At 38.4% G+C, this 8,330-nt stretch overlaps 1 non-coding gene and 1 pseudogene across 1 annotated transcript; one reads left to right on the top strand and one right to left on the bottom strand.

The window, feature by feature from the left end:
* Positions 1 to 1,089: 1,089 nt before the first annotated feature.
* On the top strand, positions 1,090 to 1,222 carry LOC126019360 (small nucleolar RNA SNORA51). The gene has a single exon (XR_007499085.1). It is a non-coding gene; the product is annotated as a small nucleolar RNA SNORA51 (small nucleolar RNA).
* Positions 1,223 to 6,136: 4,914 nt separating this feature from the next.
* LOC126018550 (integral membrane protein GPR137-like) lies at positions 6,137 to 7,145 on the bottom strand (annotated as a pseudogene).
* Positions 7,146 to 8,330: the final 1,185 nt, after the last annotated feature.

An 8,330-nucleotide genomic window follows, 5' to 3' on the forward strand; every position in this document is an offset into this window, starting at 1 on the left:
CCCAAGATGGAAGGACATTCATTCCAAAATACATATGCACCCCACTATTTATTGCAGCACTCAGTATAATAGCCAAATCTTGGAACCAACCTCGATGTCCAACAACAGATGAATGGATCATTAAGATGTGGTACATATATACAATGGAATATTACATGGCAGTTAGAAATGATACAATCACAGACTTTGCAGCAACGTGGATGGACCTAGATCATGTTATGTTAAACGAAGTAAGTCAGAAGACAAAAGAAAAACACAGAATGGTAGCACTATTCTGAAACACCTAGAATACATAAAAAACAAAAAAAGGACATTGAAGAAGCATAACTGCTAGAACCACAAAGAAAGACTCCATAAACTCCATTCCCTGATCTGCACAGCCACCAAGATCTCTAGAAACAGGTCTGATTTTACCATCCAAGATAAAGTAGAAGTCTTCCACATACCACGAAAGCAGCAAGAGGAGAATAAATGATCTATTTTTTTGACGTCTTTATTTTGGTGTGGAGATTACGGTTGATGTCTCCAATATTATTTTATTTTATTTTGTTTTGTCTTTCTCTTTCTTTTTTGCACTTGAGTATGATTTGATTTCAGAACCGAGATTATTGTGTGGTGCCTGCTTTATTGTTGTGGTGCTTATCGGTTATTTAATTCGATATTTTTTTTTGTGTGTGTGTATTGTTGTGGTATTTTAATTACTTTTTTCACATCCTCTCTCAAACTGAGGTTGGAAGCCTCTAGACAGGACTCTGCCTATTTTCAGTATATTTGATTTTTGATTGAGAAGAGGACATATTAGGTGATGGGTATTCCCCTGATTTAATGTGAATATGTACCCAAAATACTACAGTGAAAGATATGTAAGCCATTATGGAAAAAAAATTGTGTTTTTAATCAGAAACTTTCTTTGACTTACATGTATTATTATATTAATTATATTATATGTTATGTTATGTCACTATATTATGTTATATTAGTTTACCTTATTAGGTTAATCAATTTTGTCTTTTAAATGAATTCTTACTTAAAAAAAAAAACAACTTTAGTTTGCCCTGAAGAAAAAAAAATAAATAAAAGATAAAATAAGGCCTCCCAATTCTTACCACAGGCTGTGTTCTTTACACTGGCTGTATAGAAAGAGGAGGTACAGTAAAGGCACCCCATATACACCTCAACACAGGCCCCTTGCCGGGTATGTATTGTGAATTGGGGGACAAAAAAAAAAAAAAAAAAAAAAAAGAAAACTATATTTTACTGCTAAAAGAAATAAGACATAAAGAAAGTGAAACACATACCCTGTACATGTATTGTAAGAATTAATTTTGTCAAAATAACAACCCTACCTGAAGTAGTATGCATATTCAATACAGTACTTATTAAAATATCTATGACATTTTTAAAAGAAACATACTGGATTCAGTTAAAATTTATAGAGAAATAAAACTCCTTAAGTAGACAAAGAAATTCTAGAGAGAAAAGAAGATGAGAAACTTTTGTTTTCCTAACTTTAAAATTATACTATAAAGTTATAGTAACAAACAAATTCAGTTTGTTGCTTGAATAAGGACAAACTCTTTGATGAGACTATTGAACTTATTATTTACAAAGCAAGTCAACATGTCCATGAAACTGGATAAAGAAAATGTGATATACATACATAATAGACTACTATTTAGTCATAAGAAAAAATAGCATCTTGACTTTTTTTAATAAGCTAGGTGGACCTGAAAGGAGTTATATGAGTAAGTCAAAAGAAAGACAAATATCAAATAATCTCACTCATAAATGGAATATAGAGATATAAAATACAAAACCCCATGAAACCAACCTGATAAGTTAGACTACAAAGCTGTGATTACCAGAGGGGAAAGAGGAATATGAGGAGACAGGAACTTCAATAAACTATGATGGAGGAATATTGGTACTTTGGTGGTGGGTGTGGTGTGTTAACATAAACTTTAAAAAAGTATGTGATTGTATCCTTACAATATATACAATGTGTTGACTAGTGTTATTTCAATAAAATAACAACAAACCCCCCCCCCAAAACAAAAATGCTTTTGTATAGTGAAATATATCACAATAAAACTGAAAAAGCAACATATTAGCTAGAAGAAGATATTTGTTTATCACATACCAGGTAAGAACTATATTAAGAAATCTTGCAATATATCAATAAAAAATAAAACAGGTAGAAGATTTGATTAGAAATTTCCCTTCTAAAAAGATAACAGATAGACAGTCAACAGCACATGAAAAAAAAAACTCAACTTATATTTAGGGAAATACAAAGAAAAAAACCACAGTGAGATATCACTTCATACCAATGAGAATGGTCTGCATTGAAAAGACTTTAAAGAATGGTTTTGACAAAAGTATGGGAGAAAAGAAAATGTGTGGACACTATTGGTAGGACTATAAGTTGGTGCAGCTTCTGTGGAAAATAGTATGGAAATTCATTTGAAAACTGAAATGGAGAGAGACTAGGGAGATGGTACAGACAACATACCATACATGTGGCTTACCACAGCTTAATTTTCAGCATGGCATGGTTTCCTCATGCTGCCCACATACTATCAATTTTGAATCTGAGCACTGCTTTGGTTGCCCAGGTAAACCCTGGCACTGCAAGGTATGACCATCATGACATTCACCAAACCAAGCACAGAACTTTTGAACATTTTGTTATAATATCACCAGGAGTAGACCTTAGGAAAACAAAGCTTACTCAAAATGGCTCTCTGAAGAGTTTAAATGATAGGTAAAGTATATGCCTAGCATGTGGGATGCCCTAAGTTGGATCTCTGGCACTTCACATTTTTTCTTGCCTGCAGCACCATAAAGCCTTGGTGGCCCCCTAGACAGGAATGGTCACTGTTTTAAAATAATGTGTAGGGACTAGAGCAATAGCACAGTTGTAGGACGTTTGCCTTGCACACAGATGACCCAGGACAAACCTGGGTTTGATTCCCGGCATCCCACATGGTCCCCTGAGCCTGCCAGGAGCAATTTCTGAGTGCAGAGCCAAGAGTAACCTCTGAGCACTGTAGGGTGTGGCCCAAAAACTAAAAAAAAAAAGGTGTGTAAAAGCAAAACAAAAACTCTATATTATATGCCCATTCAATAACACTCCTAAGTATTTTGTGAAGAACATGAAAATGTCAATTCAAAAAGATATAAGCTCCCCTATACTATAATATAAATATTCACAATATTCAAGGCCTGTAAATATGTAAATCTAAATCTATATATGACTTGATAAGGAAGTGGTGGTATGGGGGCCAGTGCAATAAAACAGTGGGTAGGGCATTTTCCTTGCACGTGTTGAACCAGGTTTGATCCCCAGCATCCCACATGGTCCTCTGAGCCTTCCAGGAGTAGTCTCTGAATGCAGAGCCAGGAGTAACCCCTGGACACTGCCAAGTGTGCCCCATCCCACCCCCAAAATAGAAGTGGTGGTACACATATATACTCAGTGAAATACTAGTCATTATAATGATTTAAAAAAATGACAAAACTTTGGGGCCGGAGAGATAGCATGGAGGTAAGGTATTTGCCTTTCATGCAGAAGGTCATTGGTTCGAATCCTGGCATCCCATATGGTCCCCTGAGCCTTCCAGGAGCAATTTCTTAGCATGGAGCTAGCAGGTAACCCCTGAGCGCTGCCGGGTGTGACCCCCAAAAAACAACAACAAAAACGTTGCCTATTGCAAAATCATGAATGAAAGGTGAGGTTATAATGCTAAGTTAAATGAGTCAAAAAGTTTTAATATGGGGCCAAAGTGCTGGCACAAGCAGTAGGGCGTTGCCTTGCATGTGCTAACCTAGAACAGACCTTGGTTCAATTCTCCCAGCATCCCATATGGTCCCACAAACCAGGAGTGATTTCTGAGCCCATAGCCAGGAGTAATCCTTGAGCATCAATGGGTGTGGCCCAAAAACAAAACAAAACAAAAAGTTTTAATATAATTATCAAGTAGTTTCTCATATGTAGCATATAAATAACCAAGTCAATCTAAATAACAAATTTAGATTGACAACAAAATAAATAAGAATAATTTAAATTAAGTAATTTAAATTAGAATCTATAAAGTATAGTGTTTACTGGAGAGTAAAAGGAAAAGGGGTTGAGAGGAAAGGCTAGAGGAGGGACAATCTGATCATCAGAACAAAGTTAAAAGGTTGGTGCTTATGTCAGAGAAACAATATATACACAGATATACACATATATATAGATATATACATAGACATATCAAGCTGGAGTTCAGAAATTTATATAACTAAAACTACATGTAAATAATTACATGTATAACAGTAAATGTATTCAATGATATAAACCAATGACAAGCTAAAATCTTAATAAAGAATTATAGATGTGGAAACACAAAATTGTGCAAGCCAATAGTTTTTATTATATTTATAAATTTGTGAAACCATCACTAACCAACTACTATATAACTCAAGAATATTTTGTACCCCTAAAAGGAATTATGTATCTTCTGCCTCCTGGTCTCTAGAAATTAGTAATCTTTCTTCCTATGTGGCTATATATTTATGGAATTCACGTTGATATGTATTATTGTGGCATTTTCATGTAGTGTGATCTTTCACACTACATCTAAGTTTCATCTAAGTTACAAGTATAAACATATCATTCCTCCCTGTGACTGGATAATATTTTTTTTAAAGTAGAAGGAATAATGACTGCTAAAGACAATTACATTTTATTCTATGAAATATTTTCTTGTATGGTAAAGAGGACTTTGCAATTGTGATTTAGTAAGAATATTGAAATAAGGGGCTGGAGAGATAGCATGGAGGTAAGGCGTTTGCCTTTCATGCAGAAGGACGGAGGTTCGAATTCTGGCATCCCATATGGTGTACCGAGTCTACCAAGAGCGATTTCTGAGCGTAGAGCCAGGAGTTACCCTGAGCGCTGCCGGGTGTGATCCAAAAACATATATATATATATATATATATATATATATATATATATATATATATATATATATATATATATATATATATATATAATAGAAAGGGCATCTGGATTATCCACATGGGCCTAAGTGTCATCATAAGATTACACTGTGCTCTGTGGGGCAGCATGAGTTATAACAACAGGAGAAGGGAAGGTTATCTGATAATAATAACAGAGTAGAGTGTTGGACTTTGATGGATGGGAGAGTGGTCATAAGCCAAGGTACACAGGTGATACTAGAAACTGAAAAAGGCATGGAAACATGTTCTTCCTTAAGACTCTGCATTAGGAAGAAGTTGTATCCATATTTTCAATAGCCAGTGAAACTGATTACAGACTTCTAACCACCAAAACTATAAGGAAATATCTGTTTTAAGTCACCAAGTTTTACTTTGTTATAGCAGGTAGAGGTACATAATAATATAATTATATAATAAAAATAATATCCAGTCATGAATTGATGGGTATTTGTCCCACCCCTCTGCCACACTTTTTGACTTTTATGAACAGTGCAGTTTATTTTATTATACTCTGAAGATATTGCCTTAAAAAAACAAATTAAAAGCCTGTGATAACTGTCAAGCAAGTCTATTGGCATAATTTTGTAGCAATATGTGCTCACTTCATGTCTGTGTCATATTTAATTAAGATCTGTACAAGCACATTGGGTTTTATTTTTAGATATAATGTCAAGGAGCACTTAATACAGTACAGTATAGTGTAAACAACCTTTTAATATGCACTGGGAAACAGAACATTTGTTTAACTCAACTTTCTTGTAAGATTTAACTTTTGTGGTCTGAAATACTTTTGAGGCATGCCTACCTGGAATGCTACTGTAAACATTCATACACTCACATACAAATTTTGTGTGATCACACTTTTTAAATTCTCTTGGGTTTATACTTATGTGCCATTGCTCAGTACTATGCTAGCTCAATGTCTGACTTGCTGAGGTTTTAGCCAATTTTGCCTGGAAGGCCAGTCAAGTGTTGGTTTTATTTTGTGTGTGTGTCTTTGTTTTTGTTTGGTTTGGATTTTGATGACAGCCACACAGTGGGCACTTTATTGAGTGGTGGCACTGGTAGGTACTGCCCCCAGTGTTAGAGCAAAGGCATGTAGCAAGCCTGCTACAACAAGAGTCACAAGAAGCTAGTAGTGTAGAGGGACCCATGGCCCAAAGTAATCATAGGCAAGGAAAAGGAAGCAGCAGCTTAACTTGGCACAAGTATTGAGGGGGTGGTGGGGGTGGATGGAATACGACTTGCTGGATGCAGTTTGATTTTTGGGGGGAGGGGAAAAGATGTGTGTGGGATCACATCTGGGGAGTGGAGTAGAAACTAGATTGTGGCGGTGGCTTCCAGCACCTGAGAAAAGAGCAGGGTGGTGGTCTGGGTCCTGCTGCACCTGCACCAACCAGGCTCCCCGCCCTTGGTGCCAAACCAGCTACCCGAGCTTAGACTGCCTGACAAACTGGCGCTCTCGTCCAAGTGTGTTCCCAGGAGAGCCCTCATCCTCACAGTGGCCAGCTTAGTAGAAGAAGTAGGAGCAGGAACCAAACATATACTTGCCTGCTGAGGGTGCTGAGGTCTTGGGACCCGTGCACTAGGAAGAAGCCCAAAAGCAGCATGGTGAGCAGCAGCTCCTACACAAAGAGAATAAGGCCCAACATCAAGTAGCCCCTTTTGCCCAGTCATTCACCAGGTTGGCCTCATCAAAATTTTTGTACCAGTTGTAATCAAAGGCATCCAGCTGACTCTGAGAGTCCAAGGTCAGTGCTGCCTATTTGGAGCAGCTCATCTAAAATAGAACTGGACCATGATATCATTCATGACCCTCCTCTGACACATCAGTCCCCTTGGCCTCAAGATAGAGGCAGGCAGCAATCATAAGCATGCACAGGACAAAGAGAGAGAGTTGCTCATCAGCAGGTGCACCACAGCAGGGCCCAGGGTTGTGTCTGATACTAGAAGGACAGTACATCACATAGCGCTTTCACTAGAAGGAAGAACATCAAGGTGCCCCGGGGAGGCCAGCAATCCTCAACTCATCTCTGGTCAATGTTATGCCTTGGCCTTAAACACCACTTGGGCAAAGTAGAGATTCATGAGTGTCAGGGCAAAGAATTGCAACCAATGGGGCAGCAGTAGAGAAGCCAAAATGGCAGGTACACACACACACACACACACACAAACACATATGTGTGCACCTGTTTTGTTTTGTTTTGGAGGGTTTTGGACTACACCTGGCAGGGCTTACAGCACTGCACTTAGGGTTCACTTCTGTTGATCCCAGGTGTAGCGGAGGCCCTTCAGAGATAGCTTTGGACCCCATTAAGATTGCCACTTTAGCAAAGCAGACTCACACCTGTCCACTGAATAGAGCCTCTGAAAGGAGGCACCTTGTAGGTAAAAGCCCTCACCCCCTGTTGGGGGAGAGGAAAGTGAGTGCCTGTGAGAGCAAACATCTGGCATGTTACAATGGAGCCCCCCCCCCACCTCCTGTGCTTTCCCTGCCACATAGGCCATGTTCTCCTTCGTCACCTAGGTCACATCTGCGGACCTGACATGCTGCACATACACCTGTCCAGTAAGGACCTGCCCTTTTGTTTGTTCAAGCTTCCAACACAGGTTAATCCTATTAGCTGTGTAACTGTTTAAATACTCCTCCCCTGATAATAAAGTTATCTCTCTGCAGTAGTTCCCAAAGGCCTTACTTAGTCCTCTGCTTTCCACACCACTCTAAGTAGACCTGAGCTAGTTGTGGACTCACTCAGGATCATATACACTGGCATCATCTTTTACACCAGGGACAATTTGGGTTGTTGCAGATCAAACCCAGATCAGTTATATGCAAGGCCAAGGCCCTGCCTGTGGTACTATTATTCACTGTGACCTTTTAGCAGCCAAGTGTTTTTTAAACAGGGCAGGCTGATAGTTGGGCAGCCTAAAAAGATAATCATCTAAGAGATCTGGGATATCAGGTAGTCTCCATGTTTCAAAACCACGTTTCTCAAATTCCAACTGCCATTTTATTCATAGACTCGCAACACTTCCAGCCTTCCAACGGAAAGGTGATGGGCAGTTATACTTTTTGTGTTCTTGCTTGAAAATAGAAGCAGCCATGCTGCATCACAATGCTGGACCTGAGATAGTGTAGCTAAGACTAATTTGGCAACAATAAACCAGTAGAATTTCAAAGGATAGTCACAATTGGAATTGATAAAGGCAGAGTTTGCCAAATGAATTCAGACTTGGAAAAATGTTTCATGAGTAACTTATGGGAGTGCTGAGCCAGGCTCAGGCATGGGTGCTTTCACATCAGTTTGTAGATTTGTTTCTTTCTA

This window comes from Suncus etruscus, chromosome 9 (assembly GCF_024139225.1).
Source record: "Suncus etruscus isolate mSunEtr1 chromosome 9, mSunEtr1.pri.cur, whole genome shotgun sequence".
Lineage (NCBI taxonomy): Eukaryota > Metazoa > Chordata > Mammalia > Eulipotyphla > Soricidae > Suncus > Suncus etruscus.